At 35.1% G+C, this 19,130-nt stretch overlaps 1 protein-coding gene and 1 non-coding gene across 2 annotated transcripts in view; one reads left to right on the forward strand and one right to left on the reverse strand.

Annotated features, from left to right (window-relative positions):
* Nucleotides 1-19,130, reverse strand: part of Myo81F (unconventional myosin 81F) — a 234,505-nt gene that overhangs the window by 196,062 nt on the left and 19,313 nt on the right. The gene's annotated exons all lie outside the window — the stretch shown is intronic.
* On the forward strand, nt 1,023-1,095 carry TRNAS-GGA (transfer RNA serine (anticodon GGA)). The gene has a single exon. It is a non-coding gene; the product is annotated as a tRNA-Ser (tRNA).

Genomic DNA, 19,130 nt, shown 5'->3' on the forward strand with positions numbered 1-19,130 from the left:
GCAGTGAGACAATACATAATTAAAATAAATATCCACTAGTGTATTAATAGTTGAATGAATACGGATTGTATAAGACCTGACATAAATTGAGGTATGAGGTGTTAATGATAATATTATTATTGAATGAAAACCTTTATCGATAGAACGTGCTAGCTACCCTGGTCCTTAAAACTCTTGATGCAAAGCAAAAAAAAAACCTAATTATTCTAACTCACAAGTCGTTGGTTGTTGACATCCATTTCATGACGTGGCCATGATTCTTCCCTTATCAGGATGAATGTTGTTAGGCGGAAATGCAGCAGAGGAAACTAGTAAAAATGCAATAATGGCGTGATAAAGAGGCGCATGTCTGTTTATCACTGTGTGAATAGTGAGAAATACTAATTTAATCTGTGTTATTAGCATTGATGTTTAGTCTATGGATATTAATCATTATTCGTCCGGGCGCGGTGGAAGCTGGCCAGAGCAAGTCAACTATTAGCTCCTATATTACCCATACTAGTAAATCCTAACTACCCTATTTACGTTCTAAAAAACCTAAAAAGATTATTAATTATTTTACAAGCAATAATTATTCGCCTGAAACACTCATCCACATTGAAAAATCTCCTGATAAAAGATACATGACGCCAACGGGACTCGAACCCGTGTCCCCGTGTCACACGGGTTCGAGTCCCGTTGGCGTCATGTATTTTTTATTAGGAGATTTTTCAATGTGGATGAGTGTTTCAGGCGAATAATTATTGCTTGTAAAATAATTGTTACCCTTTGTGCTATGCATAAAAAATCTCGTCTTAAACATTAGTTTACCAAAAAATAATAATTAATATTTGACAAGTTCTAGTATTTCACCTAAAAATGTAGACAATTTGTCTCGACGCCATCTAGGGAGAGAGTTAGCACTTACAATGCCTTTCTCAAATAAAATAAAGTTGGTTGTTTTCAGGTGAAAAAATGTAACAAGCAGTAATTGTTGAATGAAACACTAGTATATATTGAATTATTTCGCGGATAAGAGATAAGCCGCCATAGCTCAATGGTCAGAGCTGTCGACCGGAAATCGAAGGGACACGGGTTCGAGTCCCGTTGGCGGCATGTATCTTTTATCAGGAGATTTTTCAATTTGGATGAGTGTTTCAGGCGAATAATTATTGCTTGTAAAATAATTGTTACCCTTTGTGCTATGCATAAAAAATCTTGTCTTAAACATTACTTTACCAAAAAATAAGATTATTAATTTATATCACGAAATCTTCTCAACTGCTCTTAACACTCCGCAGGCAGTGGGACAAAGGCATCAATAATGTTATTGGAACATGTTGTGATGCTGCCGGTAATGGAGAGTGGAAGGAAGTGGGTAAAGAGAAGACCTGGATATTCAGTTCTGGTGACCAAACACGGCTAAAGCCATTTTAAACCTATAAATCTTCTACCTAACTAATATTATAAATGAAGTGTGTTTCGTCCTTCTATCACGTCGCACCGGAGAGGCGTGAATGAAGGACAACGATTCGAGGTTATAGGGATAGTTGGAGGACTGGGAAATGACAAAGGATACTTTTCATCCAGGAAAAACATTTTAATTCGTATAAGAAAAATCTTTTTAGTAATTTCTCTCTAATACCACGTGAGCGAAGCCGCGCGACACAAGACTCACACTTTAATTAATTCTGGCGAATTCGTAACGATAATTAGTACATTTTTAAAGCGATCCCCACGGATGTAAGTTATTTATTTTTAAGATTAATAAAAACAGTACCTTACGAATAAAATATTTAATGTAAAACGGTTAGAAATTTTTATAAAACGTTTTTCAACAATATTAGCGGTAAGCACCGGATTTTATTTTTCCTTACGTATCAGTAATTAGTTATTAGTAACCTCCCGAGGGATTCCTCTACAAACATCTGAGATTTTAGTAATACGTTCATCAGAAATAATTAAAATGAACCCACGGAAAGATCAACTTTCTAGGCCTACTAGGGTAAGTTCGACCGTAGGTTTCGTCAGTTACGCCGGGCCGCGCGCCGAATATTGTTTGCATACGACTTCATCACTTATGTCGTTAAGATTCCCACTTTATTTTAGAGATTTGCCAGGGCAAATTCAACCGCAGGTCTGTCCAATACACCAGGGCCGCCCGTCGTATATTTTCATGCACGGCTTCTTCACTTACGTCTTTCCGACTTTATTTTAGGGTATTGTCTCGACTTTACTCGTACATATAATATTATATAAATATTCAATACTTCAAATTTACAAAGAAATACAGTCAAATACTCATAACTTGCAATTCAATGCATCAGCAAGATACCAGAAAACTATTAAAATCCCAAAATTTAACACTAAGCTCATTCAAAATACCTATCTTTATCTAGGCATAATTTATTTTAATAACCTTCCATTAAATTTAAAAAATATGGAAAATATTCAGGAATTTCACCTTAAATTAAAAAATTACCTTAAACTATTATAAGTCCAAAATACGTTCACTACTTACATCTAGAAGTAATATTGTTTAAATCTTTTGTTATTTCTTAATAATTTATTTACCTTAATACTAACATATATTATACATAATTGAACTAGAATTCCCTCACCAAACACAAGAGCATTGTCTCTTTATAGTGAGGAAACGCTACTTTAATTTCTATTGTTTTATATCTTGTTTATATCCTGTATACTTATCTATGTAAATAATTTTTTTTTCAAATATTAAATAAATTAATAAATAAATAACATTTGTGAGCGAGATGAAGCGATTATTTGGCGCCAGCTATTATTTCATAGACCCTATAATACGGATATCACCAACCGGATGGTAATTTTTTTCTGTGGACCATTTTATCAAATTGTTTGTATGACTTCCGGTTACTGGCGATGAGCATAATCGAAATTATCTTTGATATAAGAATAGTTTTTTTTAAAGAAATATTTCGTCATATTCCTATGGAATATTATCCCACGTATAACAACTAACATAGATAATTACTATAGCAATGAATTAGATTTGTGTTAATCTAGTAAAAATAAATAGAACTCACCGTAAATAAAAATGCACAATAACCTCAAAAGCGACACAAAACTGTAAGTCTGCTAATTTGATGTACCTAATCTCAGTTCTCGGTGAGATAGGTTGGTGTTCATTACGACACATTAATTTAGTAAAAACTTTAGCGATTCGATGAGATTATTTGCATGTACAATGTTTTGTGTCTGTTGTAATGATGTCCACTTTGGAATATAGTTTTGTAAGTGGCATACTTACCGCTGATAGCTCCGTTTTACGTTGTAATCTCTTCACATCTCTCAAAAACAAAGCATTTAAGGTTAGGTAGGGGAGGTTTTGACACAAATGAGTGTTTGATATTGAAACAGTTTTATGATTATTCCAAATCCCAATTCCTACCCAAATTTACATTAAATAGTGTCATGTTATTATTGTAAGAGTTAGTATTGTGAAAACTCTACTGTTACGTATTTATTTGCGAGCAACGAATTACGTGAAATGGACGAAGAAACCGCAAATGGCGAGAAACGCCGCTTTTGACGAGGTTCAGCTCGGCAGTTCGGCTCGCGTATGTATGCGTAGCATAACAATAACGATGCTTATAAGATGTACATCTATGAACCATAAGTAACCTACTAAATCTTCCAGAAACCAACAGGAGTCCAAAAGAATCCTCCTTTTCCTAACTCCTAATATTCCTTGTGATAAATAAACCCGATTGCTTGATATTTTCTTCTCGTTAAAATACAGTCCATTACAAATACCAATCGTTGGTACGAAACACTGAATATTGTAGAAAAATATCTAATGAATTGAAAAGTTTGAAATTTAGGATTTGTTACAATCTGCCCCTCCCGAGGGGCCATATGTGACAAGATTGGGGCAGTTTGTGACGAAAATTTAAGTCAATAATAATAAAGGATAAATTCGTGTAATATTATGATACACCATCATCAAATAAAAATAAAGAGATGTACATTTCATGATAAAGCTTTGACCAAAAAGATAATCCCGTATTATCGCACAAAGAAGCTCTCACTGTTTAGAGATGTGTGTAAATCACGTTTTATGTTTATCTCGTGTTGTTCTCGGCAGTATCCGAGAGAAACTCGATGATTTAAATATCCGGTTGAAGAAATGTTTCGATAATACCCCATCCCTACCAGCTCATATGAAAGGATCATTATTTATGGGCGTTCAACAAGTTAGAGGATGTATGTGACACACGAGCAGCGCAGAGAAAGGAAGAAACATGTATTTAGTTTTCCCGGCTAGAGCTGGGAGCAGATACGAAATGACAAAAGGAATTCTGGAGATGCCATAATCCTCGCCATTAGCGACACTGGAGGGAGGACAGACAGCTTTATTGTTGGCTGAACACTTAATAACGAAAAATATTAAGTCATGGTTCCGCCATTGTTTTCCGAAGGTTCCGGGGTTTCTAACAAACTCTCTGATTAAATAAACCTCTGGCTTAAACAAAGCAATTGAACTTTTAATGTGATAGATTCACAATGGGCTCTAATTTCTTAAGGCAATGCCATACGTAGTAATACAAAATCATGCGTTTTTGGTTTGAAAATTTGGTCGCCTAGAAATGTTTCAGATGCTTAATTAATTAAATACTGCGAGTAGAATACATCTTGGCCTTTGAAATAATCGAGTATTTTTTAGATAAGTCTTTATATAAGCCCAGAAAAAATAATGAAAACTGCTTTAAAGTTCAAAATCTCCTACTTACGAACCCATTTTCGGTTATGATTTTATTGTATATTGTGGCAAATTAAGTTATTTATAAAATGATCGAAAAAAAATTAAATATTTATGCCTGAACATCCACAAAATAAAATAAAAGGCACTGTTTGGCCATGTTTTTTTCTTACATAAATTAAAACAGGCGGATGGTGTTAAGCGGGAATTTAAACCTTATCGCCATCTACGTAAGGGTTGTTATTGGTAGCGGCTCAATTTAAAATACTACACGACGTAGTACATCGCCTTAATTAGCACTGGAGGTTATCCACTGCTTACCAGCCCTGGTATAAGTAACAGATCCTTCAGGGCTCTCAAAAGGACTCCTTTTTGTTAGTTAAACGTCTCTACATTAATTATAAAAATAATCGATAAAAATATCTTAATTAGCAGGCGGTTGGAATAATATGGAACCCGACATTAATGCTTCCCCCTTATTTGTTATCCCCTCGATCACTACAATAATCGACAGCTAACGCCATCTATGGGTAATCTAATAGACTACCATGAGTGCCAGCTACGGGTGAGCTCTTACTTATATCAAGTATATTACAGTAACTATTATATTTTAAAATGATGGATGTTTGTTTGGTTTTTATATTTAAAATATTGTTTTTTTTTAAATACTAGGTACAATGTGTGTGTATTGCTGATTGTGAACGTTCGGCATTGTGAATTTCGTATCTTTGGTAATTTGGGAATGACAGATGATCCTTCCATTTGAATTATGGTTATGTTCAAAGTGTTGCCAATTTTCGACGATTCTGCACCGTCCCAAAATATTATTTCTTCTCTAATGGCAACAGTCTGCGTGAAGTCGCAAGTATATATTTTTTTACATTAACGTAGGAGGCCCCGAGGAAAATAATTTCCCTTAGTCATCTTTGGGGATGGCGTGGAGGATCCTTTTAAGGAAAGGAACGAAAAGAAGTTCTGGGAAGGAAAAAGGTATTAGGGGTGGGTAGGAATCTAAGAAACAGTGTGTCCAGTGAGTGAACAGTGGAGTGACGGACGAATGATCTATCTCTCCCGCTACGGCGCAAAGCGATCGGTCGAAAGACCAGTGGAAGTCTACCGAAGTCTATGGAAGTCTACCAAACCAGCCTCTCCCGATCTGGCACGTCACGCAGCTGGGAGGGCAGGCGCATCCTGAACACACCTCACTCGATGGACCCGGACACCCCTGCTAAATCACCAAACGCAGGGAACCACTTGGGATGACCTACTGCAGATGTGTTGGTTATCCAATAAATGGTTCCCGGGCCGGCGGTATCCGAACCCGCCCCCAAAAACAAATAAGAAAACCAAATATTTTACATAAGGGTCCCGATATAGTTTTCATATGGGGATCGTGTGAAAAAAGCATCGTGTGAAACGTCCATAAGTTTGAATAGACCTTTATTTGAATGAATTTTCTTTGAACCATACATAATGTGTCGGTTACGTTGAATAAAGCTGACTGTAGTTAGCTTGGGGCTGATAACTACACACCACTATTCTATAGTTCTTCTCAGATGTATACTAACATCGTATCTCTATACTCGTAGTCCCCATTCTCTGAATCCGAGAGTGGCCGGAGGGCGCCGAGAGCGAGGGGACGCAACAACCCTTAGAGAGCACAGCGACAGTGGCGACACAGCGGGGGAAAACAAAAGCTCGTCTTCGTGTTTCATAATGCACTAACGGGAAAGTCGTTGAAACAAAAATGTTTTTCAAAGTACCTACCTAAAGTGTGTAAAACGAAGATCAAAAATAAGATACATTTTGGCGTTTTTTTTGCTGTTTTGTTTATTGGAGAAAACACATATACAGACAGTATCTTTAGACTGCATCCTTACTATTTCTCATAGATTAACATGACAGCCTTTAAAAAAAATAATAAGCCTTTATAAATATACAAAGTAATATACATTAACAATTTTTAAATAAAAAAAAACATAAGAAAGTGCACAATATCTATTAACAATTGTTTGGAAGAATAGAGAATAGAGGGTAAAGTCAATTAATTCTAAAGTGTTAAGAAAAGCGAGAATGTACATAATGCATGAAGGAAGTATGTAAAGGTTGTTGTTTTTATAGGAAAACAGCTTTCAATTTTCCAATAATCCTTCAGGTTTTGATTTTGATTAAACAATTCACACATTCTTCTGATTGGATCCCTGACACCAGCTTTTGTGCGCGACCGACTAGTGTGTAATAAGTCGGGTTAACTGATAACATTTCTAAGGAGCATTAAATAAATAAATAATTAAGACAATATTAGTACAGAGTGGGGCAAAAGTAATCACCCTATTGGAAAACGCTATAACTTTTAAACGCTATAAATGGCGCCTAATGTCAATTCGGTTGACATTTTTGAAGTGAACAAACGCAGAATACAAATCGACAAGACATAAATCAGTTTACTCCCCAAGAACGCGGAAAAATTGTTTCCATTATAATTAAATAAATTATTAAAAAATTACAGCAAAAGAACATCGGGTGATTACTTTTGCCCCATCCTGTATAAACGAGCAAACCACATGACCAAAAAGGGTAATTTTTCACCTTCAGAATCAAAGCATTGCGTGAAATGGCTTTAGCTATCTTAAGTTAACTAAATGTAATTATCCTCGTACATCCCAACGTTCTTCTTTCCCTCTTTCACTTCCTTCATCCTCCCAACTTTCCCCCAAATGGGGTTTGGAAACCGTAAAAAATTCATATTTACTGGATTGTATTCAAACTAATGAATGCTTAAAGCTTATTTTCAATATTATAAGATTTTTACTGTTATAGTAACAATTATTTTTCTCTTCCACTTTTCTTACTTCCAGGCATCTCACCGTCATAAATACATAAATACTACAAAATATCAGATCGAAGTTATGTGAATGTGAACAAGCACAAACTGCAGAACGTATCATAGAAGAATATCCACTCCACCCTTTTCCCGACGGCACATATTATTTATCTTTAGACACCCATTGGGCTTTTACATACATATTAAATAATTAGTAATAATAATCTTATAATCATAATAATAAACTCCTGCAGTGAAGGATTATTGCGTACCTGCATGTACAGTTGATTTAAAGGAAGCAATGCTATTAAAATGAAATATGTCGACAGCAAGTTTCATTCCTTACACTCCCATACGACGCAATCTCTCTTAAAATTAGTGCGAGAAGCAACTACATGAAATGCAGCATGGAGTCTCGTGTTTTATATATTGGGTTATGTGCAGTGACTCCCAATGAATTCGATTGGCTGAGCATTCTGACCTCCACCAACTCGCAATCTCTCTCAAAATAAGTGCGAGAAGCAACTACATGAAATGCGGCATTGAGTCTCGTGTTTTATATTTTGGGTTATGTGCAGTGACTCTCAACGCTTTCGACTGGCTGAGCATTCTGACCTCCACCAACTCGCAATCTCTCTAAAAATTAGTGCGAGAAGCAACTACATGAAATGCGGCATTGAGTCTCGTGTTTTATATTTTGGGTTATGTGCAGTGACTCCCAACGCCTTCGACTGGCTGAGCATTATGACCTCCACTAACTAGCAATCTCTCTAAAAATTAGTGCGAGAAGCAACTACATGAAATGCAGTATGGAGTCTCGTGCTTTATTTATTGGGTTATGTGCTAATTCAAGTGACTCCCATTGGCTGAAAGACCCATTGTGACCTCCCCCAATTATCCTCCATCATATATGAAGATCGGAAAAACAGTTCCAAAGAAAATTACAAAGCTTTTGCTCAAAGTTCATAGATTTTTTTATAAAAGTGGGCGATGATGCTGCAGTAAATAAGAGAGAGTCGGCCCAGTTCTTTGATTGATCGATCCTTTTGATTTCGAGAGCCAACCTTTTATGACGGGCGACAATATCAATATAGACATTTCATTAGCCATTATCTTTCAGTTAATTACACGCGATGTGAGACCGCCATGGCTTAATTACTACACACATCGTCGGCGGTTAAACTGCCGTAAAATACGTACGGCACGGAATATATGAGACGAATACATACCAACACGGAATGGTACTTTGTACAAATGATTTTTGTTTACATATTTCTCTGGTTGGAATGCTGTTTATTGACATGCGATTTTGGTAAAACGGTAGGTTTATACGAGTTAAGTTAAAACTACGGACAATATTATGCTGCGTGTATATTTGCGAACCGAACGAAGCCCGAGCCGAATCACGAATTATGGGAAACCCCGCGCGTCGCGTCGCTTGCGTTTGCTTCGTTATATACGTGATTACATAATTCGTGGTTCGGCTCGCGTGTGCATACGTAGCCAGATGTGCGTATTTGCATACATCTTGTATTGAAAATTGTATGGAATAAAGTCACACTACTGCGACATTAATTATTTATTAGTAAACAATGAGTTAATTTGAACTTTTTATTATCAAAAATGATATGTTATTCAGAGTGAAATTATTCACGTTGAATGAACTCAAATCTATTCAACTCGCCGGGTATGCGACTTCTCTCAACTCTAAGAGCTTCGTTGCCAGTAATTTTGCACGACGAACAACATTACTAAAAAAAGATGCGTATATTGACAGTTAACCGAGATTATACCGAAAAGATTATCGGATAAAATTTGTCCATCGGTCGTTGGAACATTTCTTATGCTCGCAAATATCGCTAACTGACCATGGCTGACGAATTTAGTCAATATCGTATTGACATTGGGCTTTATCGATCGTAGGTGCTACACCTCCAGGACGGTAAAAATTACGTGAGAAGATGAGGATTTAGATTATGTTGATAAAATAATATTTTTTTAAGATTTATTTAAAAAGTCTAATTGTACATGTACATAGAAAAATAAAAATTGATGTTTGTGTATATGTAACTCATTACCAGAAAAAATTAGAAACATGAATGCAAATATAAACGAATTCAAAAGCCACCTTAAAAAGTATTCCGAACAGTTGAACTGAATCATATCAAATATAAACCAATATAACAACACCCCCCATACACACAAGCCCTGCTTATTTATGGGGGTAGGCATCAAATACTTATATTATATTATGTAATTAATAACTGTACTATATTGTGTAATGTAATTCGTGTTTCTTTTTTTACTAATAAAAAAAATATATAAAAAAATAAAAAAATGTATTTTAACTTTAACAAATGGTTGGTTTTTTTTTGGTTATTTTGTTAAATGAGTTTTACTTTACTTTTTAACTGTTTGATGAATCATATTGAGTCTTGGATATATACCATTGATACAAACATTTACAAATGTATTATTCTTTACTTTTTAAGTGTTTATACAAAAAAGTGTTTCCTTTATTGTAAAATTATACCAATGTATGTACCAGAAAAATTATTAATAAAAAAATGTATGTTTCATTATTACGCATTATCTCAGCAACGATATGAGACACAAGGTTGAATATATAACAGCGCCTACCTTCAACTTGCTCTCCGAGGTTTTAACAGAGTAATAGTAAAGATTAAAAGAAAACACCAAAAAACTTTAGATAATATGGTTTCTGCACAATTTATTAAATAAAATGTCCATTTTCAGAAATGGGCCATAATTATTTCCATGCATCAAAAACCTTGGCATTAAAGATAATTACGTAAAATATGAATCACGTTTCAAACTTCTACATTTGTAAGTTGTATGACACATTTGTAATATGTTACATTAATGACTTACTCTTCGTGATAATGTTGACACAAGGTAGCATTCGCATACGCGTGTGTTTTTATACCTATATTATGTTGATGTCACAAGTTTTTTTAAACAGCGCCATCTGTTGGACGTAAAAGCTATATAAACTGATAAAAATGTGTCTGCAAATAGTATTGGTAGTGTGTCAATAGATTAGTAGTCACTAGCTGACCCAAACCCGGAATTGCTCGACTTTTTCTATACACACATAGGTATATATAATACGCATGTATTATACAGGGTGTATCGGCACTAACCCGACAAACTTTAACCAGCTATTCCTTAGCACATTTGGAGTAAAAAATGTTATGTGCACTTTGCTGTCCGGTAACGTTTTTTTTTAATAAAAAATTAATTAAACATATTTTCACCACATGTCACCACTGTTTTATCCTTTGTCAAAATTTGAAAGCAACATCGCAACTCTCGCGTGTTGCTGCGAACGAAGCCCGTATTACATAATCCAGTACCAGAAAAGAAATATTTTATTTAACAATAATGATTATTCACATTTTTCGTATGCGAATCACTGATTGTCTTCTTGTATTGTACACATCAGTTTTATTTTTGTATCTAAATTGTTTCACCTCTGGAATGCTTTGGTTTCACCTCTTACGCGTTTCACGTATTAAATAGTCTAATTTTGAAACTAAGAAACTAATTAGTAGATTTCCTGAATTTATAATCGAAGTCCAATAATTCTGAGCACTTTTAAAAACAATTTTCCTCACTTAGGTACTTATCAATAATAATAATTGGATTATTTGAACAGCGCCGTTGTTTTTTAAATCACCGTAAGTGCTCTGTCAAAATGTTACTTGCTAGGCTATCCTACAACGTATATTTTTTAATAAATTTAGTTATTTACAACTTCGCGGAATGTGATTTATGAATATTATTGCTTATGTTAAAAGCCTTCCAGAATTACCGGAATATAACGAGCAGCTTGACACACTTAAGTTTATTTCCACTAATTTGAAGGTACAAAGAATGTATAGTTTTAAAAACAATCCCGATGAATCAAAAAACGGTTCATATAAAACTGCTGCGCAACACACTGAGACAAAGGAAAGCACTCACACAAACGTCATGACTGCATTGGATTGACCACCTGCAAATGAATGCTGCCAGATTGCTAATTTATTTAAACAATAATTATTAAATTTTATTTAAAATATCGCAATTTTTTTAAAAAATCGACAATAAATTACAACTATAATTTAAAAAAAATATTCTTAACCCCACGCTTTTTCGTAATTGATTAATTAATTCAGAATTTAAACGTTGCTTGAAATGACTAGCCGTATTTGGTGACCAGATCTGAATATCCAGGTTCAGAATTTAAACGTTGCTTGAAATGACTAGCCGTATTTGGTGACCAGATCTGAATATCCAGGTTTAGAATTTAAACGTTGCTTGAAATGACTAGCCGTATTTGGTGACCAGATCTGAATATCCAGGTTCAGAATTTAAACGTTGCTTGAAATGACTAGCCGTATTTGGTGACCAGATCTGAATATCCAGGTTTAGAATTTAAACGTTGCTTGAAATGACTAGCCGTATTTGGTGACCAGATCTGAATATCCAGGTTCAGAATTTAAACGTTGCTTGAAATGACTAGCCGTATTTGGTGACCAGATCTGAATATCCAGGTTTAGAATTTAAACGTTACTTGAAATGACTAGCCGTATTTGGTGACCAGATCTGAATATCCAGGTTCAGAATTTAAACGTTGCTTGAAATGACTAGCCGTATTTGGTGACCAGATCTGAATATCCAGGTTTAGAATTTAAACGTTGCTTGAAATGACTAGCCGTATTTGGTGACCAGATCTGAATATCCAGGTACTTCCTCACCTTCCACTCCTTCCCTTAGCCATAAAACTTACCCCAATTCAACATAAAAATTGTTTAAATTATCGGATGTAATGAAATGCATAATAATTAGACCCCAAAATACTTAATTATTCAGGGAAATAAACCCCTGAGTCATCAGTTGGAAATACCAACGACATTAAGTGAAATTAACAATGCAATAATCCTATTATTGCATTGTTTAAAATTTCACTTAATTATTAGCATTAGCAAATAATATTGGGATTAGCAAATAATAATTTACGACAATTTACTCGGAAATCAATAAAGCCAGAATAATAAAAAAAGAAAGTTATCACTTACGTCGTCTGTAAGTGGCTTTACCAAAGTTTGATAATGCCGTCAGAAGGTGAAACAGCTGTCACGCGTAATAATAATTACAACTAGCAGAACTTGTTTATAAACACACTGTTTTTATAAATTTTTTAATAAGACTGTTAAAATAAAAAAAATCTCTAAATTGAAATGGAGTTCTACAAACTAAACTTAAAATCAAATAAATTTATTGCGAAGGTTCAAAGTACTGTACTGTAATATTATATTAAATAATTTTTACGTGTTTAATTATTGTTTAAAGTCAGATTAAAGCGATTAAAAAACCCACCTGGCAATTCTTATTCGAGTTTCGTTGTTTTTACGTATTGGCGCGCTTACAAGCATCAGTCGTCTCATTTTTAACCATTAATATTTAGTGTGTAGGAAAGAGAGAAGACGCTTTTCGACACACTTGTCGAAAAACTTGTTGAATGCCGACGGGCATACTCTTCTACAGATTTTATTAAATATTGATATGTAGGTAATATTGATGTGTAAATGAATGACATTGTGAGAATTTTACCAATAAATAATAAATGAAAATGCGGACATGTAGTTTATGTTAATTTTTTTATTGGAGCATTTGTTCGAAGTGACTACCATTATTTTCGATGCAAGCGTGTAGTCTTGTTATATTTTGATTATTTAAGTTTGCAGGATTTGCTTTAATTTCTGCAGCGGCTTCCATCACTCGTTCGAGCAGTTGCTCTCTTGAGGCTATTGGCTTAGCATACACTTTTTCCTTGAGAGCCCCCCACAGGTAGTAATCCAGGGGGGTCAGGTCGGGTGATCTTGGTGGCCAAGCAATGGCCGGACTTCCACGGCCTATCCAACGACCAGGAAACTCGACATCCAAGTAGTTCCGCACGGCAATCGAATAGTGTGGTGGGGCTCCATCGTGCTGGAACCACATTCTCCGTAGTAATTCGAGGTTCACATCTTCCAGAATCTCGCCCAGTTGCACTTGTAAGAACTCCAAATACATCGGTCCATTTAGTCTGGGAGGCAACTCGATTGGACCGAGTATTTGATTTCCCAGGATTCCTGCCCACATGTTGATGGAAAATCTGTCCTGGCTCGACGACTCCCGAACAAGCTTGGGGTTTTGTTCAGCCCAATGGTGCAAGTTGTGCACATTTAGCACTCCTGTTTTAGTGAACTGTGCTTCGTCGGTAAACAATATGTTTTTCATGAAGTCTGCATCTCTTATGACATTATGCAGCATTCTTCTGCAGTACACGACTCTGGAAAAGTGGTCATTCTCCATGAGGCCTTGGCAGCGCCTATAGTGAAAAGGTTTGAGCCCGTGCTTCTTCAGAACTCTCCATACCGCCATGTGTTCCCTGTGTCCTATCATCAGAGCGACCCGACGCACGGACAGCGTGGGGTCTTCGGTAATTAAGTTCAGGATTCTCTCCTCAACTGCCACAGGAACGATGTTGTGTCCTCCGCCGGCGCCTTCAATCCGTCCGATGCCACAGTCACGCAATTGTTGATACATCTGAAACAAAACAACAAATAACAACTGCTTTTATTATTCAGCTCAGTAATAATGTCAAATAAACAATCGCGGGCTTTTTCACTCATTTTATTTTTAAAGAACACTTATTTTAGGCACATATCAGAAAACTTACGTTTTCTCTTCATTTATTTCATTTTTTTATAGTAAAATGTATAACAAAGTGTTTTAAATTATAATTTTCTTAACTAGGTACGGTTGATATCTTGGATTCACAGGGGTGAAATTGAATTCAAGTAATTTAAATAATCCCATGGTGAGAAAGGGAGTGAATTCAATTGCAGTGAATGATGCATTTATTAGAGATTAAAATTAATTAACTTTTTAAAACGCCGTTTAGTGACCACTGAACACAAATCACCTAAAGTACAATTTACATTTTTAAAGTTGGTGGCCCCTTGTTATGTTTTTAATGTTCCCAGTTTAAATTTCAAAAGCGCTTTTTGGCATTATCAATGAATGTAAATAGTTTCAATAAACAATTGATAGGGTACAAACCTGGACAAAGGTAGCATGGTGTGGGACGCGTCTTCCAGGAAACCTCATGCGATACTCCCTTACGGCTGCTCGTGAATTTCCATTGCAAAATCCATAAACAAAAACAATATCTGCTTGCTCGGCAGGTGGATAATTGAGGGGCATATTTCAACAGTAAAAACTTAGATAACAAAACAAAAACGAAACTAGAAACTTGATGACATGCGAACTCCCAAAACAGCACTGACCACTGATACGAGACGGGGTGGCGGGAACCACACGGGACTTGAGACAGAATATGTGTGAAAGAGATGACAGTAGCGCGGCGTTGCCAATTATTTTACCCCTATACTGTGGGCAGTAGCGGAGTGTGGAAATTTTATTTATTTTTTGTTTTTAAAAGAAAAAAAATGTTACCGGACAGCAAAGTGTACATAACATTTTTTACTCCAAATGTGCTAAGGAATAGCTGGTTAAAGTTTGTCGGGTTAGTGCCGATACACCCTGTATATATAAATGATAGTGAAAACCCTATCAAAATCCGTTGCGTAGTTTAGAAAAACTAAGCGCACAAACAGACAGACGTGGATAGTGACTTTATTTTAGTACTAGCTGACGTGTACCCGGCGTCGCCTGCTCGACTTTTTTACACTTTCAATAAACATAATATTCATGTATTATATAATATATATAAACCTTCAGGAGAAATTATCTAAATGATAGTAAAAACCCTATCGAATTCCGTTACATAGTTTAGAAGAACTAAGCGCACAATCAGACAGACGCGGATAGTGACTTTGTTTTATACTACAGGGTTTTCCCAATAAGATGTAGATGTTACTTTTGAAGCTGTAATTTTTTGACATTTGACAAGTAGAAACTACGCCATTAATAAAAATGTAACGATACACGCTTCAACAACGCATTGAAATTATTAAAATTCACTTGAGTGAATCAAATGCAAATCATCTTGAGTGATGAGGCCCATTTCCACCTCGGTGGCTTCGTCAACAAGCAAAATTGTCGTATCTGGGGCTCGGAAAACCCAAGAGTTATTGTTGAAAAGCCTCTCTATCCTCAACGTGTGACTGTTTGGTGCGGCTTAAGGTCCGGCGGAGATTTGTTACCTTACTTTTTCGAAAATGAGGCTGGAGCAACAGTTACGGTGAATGGATTGCTATCGAGAGATGATTAATGATTTTTTATGGCCGGAATTGGAGGGTATTGATCTGGACAACGTTTACTTTTAACAAGACGGCGCTACGTGCTACACAAGCGACGAAACCGTTGATCTTTTAGGATTGAATATCAAAATAACACCTCTTATTGGAAAACCCTGTATTTAGAGATAATACAGAAGAGAAGAGATAATCTAGAATGTGGTTCATAACTGCAGTAAGAATATTAATTGTGCATAAAAAATGCAGCAAGTGCATCGCTGCACTTGATGTGGGGTAGATTATGTCTTAGGAGGGACATCGAGGAAATTTCTTACGTGTTATGCATGAGTTTCCACGGCGGAAAATAGGTAATGTCATTCAGCAGGGCGCTCTACTCGGGATGCATTATTAAAGTGTTTATAAAAATCAACCCCTGAAAAACAATGTAATAATACATATATTTTTTATTTAAAAATATATACATACACTTTTTTTGGTTTGACTGAGGATCGAACCTTCCTCCACAGGGAATGACTCTTAAGGCGATGCACTACGTCGTGTAATATTTTAAAATGAGCCCCTATCAATAACAACCCATACGTAGATGGCGATAAGGTTTAAATTCCCGCTTAACACCATCCGCCTGTTTTGATTTATGCATGAAAAAAACATGGCCAAAAAGTGCCTTTTATTTTATTTTGTGGATGTTCAGGCATAAATATTTAATTTTTTTCGATCATTTTATAAATAACTTAATTTTCCACATTATACAATAAAATCATAACCGAAAATGGGTTCGTAAGTAGGAGATTTTGAACTTTAAAGCAGTTTTCATAGGCCTTATACATTATTTTTTTCTGAGCTTATAAAAAGACTTATCTAAAAAATACTCGATTGTTTCAAAGGCCAAGATGTATTCTACTCGCAGTATTTAATTAAAGCATCTGAAACATTTCCAGGCGACCAAATTTTCAAACCAAAAACACGTGATTTTGCATTACTACGTATGGCATCGCCTTAAAGCTTAAAAAAATGGTTTGATTGAGGATCGAATCTTCCTCCCCTGGGACTTGAACAGGGGTCTTGAAGAGACCTTAGTTGTGGGATGGAGGAAACACAGAGGCCGACAAATCGTTCCACAGCCGGGCTGTTCTCAAGAATGAGTCGTAGAAGCGACCGGTTGTGACAAAAGTCAACCGCGTACAAATGTTGGGCGCGCGTTTGGCGTGTCTTCGGATTATTCACCGGTGCCGAAGGGACTAATGACGCTAGTTCCTCGGGCATCTTCCATTGTAATACCGGTAGAACAAGGACAGTATATCTATCTGACGCCTGTGTTCTAAAAATTGCAATCTGCCTGTTAATATAAGGGAATCTATCAAACGGACCGCCCGTTTCTGTGTCAGAGGTTTTTTGGGTCTTCGGGCTAGAGATGGCCGCCAAATTCAACAGTGGGGCGTATTTAGGATTTGTACAGGGTCAGTAGTTGTGTACTTTGAATGAAATTATGTTTGTATTAATAACCAATTTTATTTTTCAGTTATGTTTAACACCGACAACCTAAAAATAAATAAACATTAAAGTAGGTTGGTACATATCGCATCAAACGCCATCTGCCTAAAATTTAAAACGATGAGTACTAAACAAATAAATAACTGAAACAAATGATAATTCATATTATTTCTAGCCAATTCACACATCGTTAAATTAATGAAACCACTAAAATGAGAAATGGAATTTACGTAGGTACTTCCGATAATTATGTAGGCATTCATATTCATTACTGGCCGCAAAACAGATGGCGTTTGGAAATTAACTGAATTAGAACCATGGGTCACTAAGGTTGCACTATTGAAGTGAATCTGTATTTAAATTCACTTTCAAAACTTATTAATTTTTACAATCATAATTTAACTGTAGATTATTTACGCAGATGACATGGAATTATATAAACTTATTGACTCCACAGATGACTGCAACCTGTTACAAGAAGACGTTAGCAAAATTAAACAATATTGCAATAACAATCAACTTTACCTAAATACAGACAAGTGTAATGTTATTACATTTACACGTAAAAAATAGCCGATTAATTATACTTACAAATTAAACCATGTACTCCTACAACGAGTAGAGTCAATCATAAATCTTGGAATACTGCTAGATTCTAAAATGTTATTTAAGGACCATATTGAACGTATTTTAGAAAAAGCTTACAATTGGGATTTATTATACGCATTACAAAGCCTTTCAGAATTAGTGTGTGCAAACATGTTATTATGTCATATGTAAGGTCACAACTCGAGTTTGCCTCAGTCATTTGGAATCCTCAATATCAAACATACATTGATCGTATTGAAAATATCCAATCTAATTTTTTTAAACACCTATCGTATCGCTTTAGTGATCAAATCAAATCAAATCAAAATTATTTATTGTAAAATTAAAATTACAAAAGGTATAGCTTATGGTAAGCTTACAAGATATTTAAATGTTTTATGTTAACACTCTCCATTCTATATAGTTCCTTTAACTTTTTCTTATATTTTATTTGCTCTATCAAACTTACATTTTAAATTATTTGTACTTAATTGTATCTCTGTATATAACATTGTAGTTATATTTTATGGATTGTGTGGGATTGCACTAACCTCCCCACATTCTGGAATAAACAATTATTTATTTATTTATTTATTTTATTTATTATGGGTAGACCCCATTTCTTCCAGCTAACCACATTTATTTAATTACAATGTTTATACAGATAAAATAACAATACCTATACCAATGAAAAAATAAAAAAATACAAATATATATACCAATAAAAATAGGCATTTCATTTACGTGAGGTATTCACTCAACGTGTAGTGACATTTATTAACAAGGAAAGTGTTTAGTAACGATTTGAATTTGTGTGTATCTTGTATTTGTTTAATGTTATGTGGAAGGTTGTTATATACTTTAATGGCCATGTAGTATGGTCCTTTTTGGAATATTGTTTTGTTTGCTTTTGGTATTAGTAAGTTTTCTGTGAGTCTTGTAGCGTATTTATGTGTTGAGTTTTTTAGTGGGAACTTGTCTGTAGATGATCGCACTAACATGCATAACTCCAATATATATATATATATGTCTGTGACTGTCAGAATTTTCAGATTTTTAAACATAGGTCTACATGAATCTAAACGATCAGAGTTTGTAATTTTTCTTATGCATCTCTTTTGTATGATGAAAACATCTTTAGCGTTTACCGAGTTTCCCCAAAAAATAATACCGTATTTTATTATTGAGTATACATAACCATAGTATGCGGCTATTACTGATTCGGTGTTTAATA

Source organism: Hesperophylax consimilis, chromosome 16 (genome assembly GCF_061612785.1).
Source record: "Hesperophylax consimilis isolate HC1 chromosome 16, BYU_Hcon_1.0, whole genome shotgun sequence".
NCBI classification, from domain to species: Eukaryota; Metazoa; Arthropoda; class Insecta; order Trichoptera; family Limnephilidae; genus Hesperophylax; species Hesperophylax consimilis.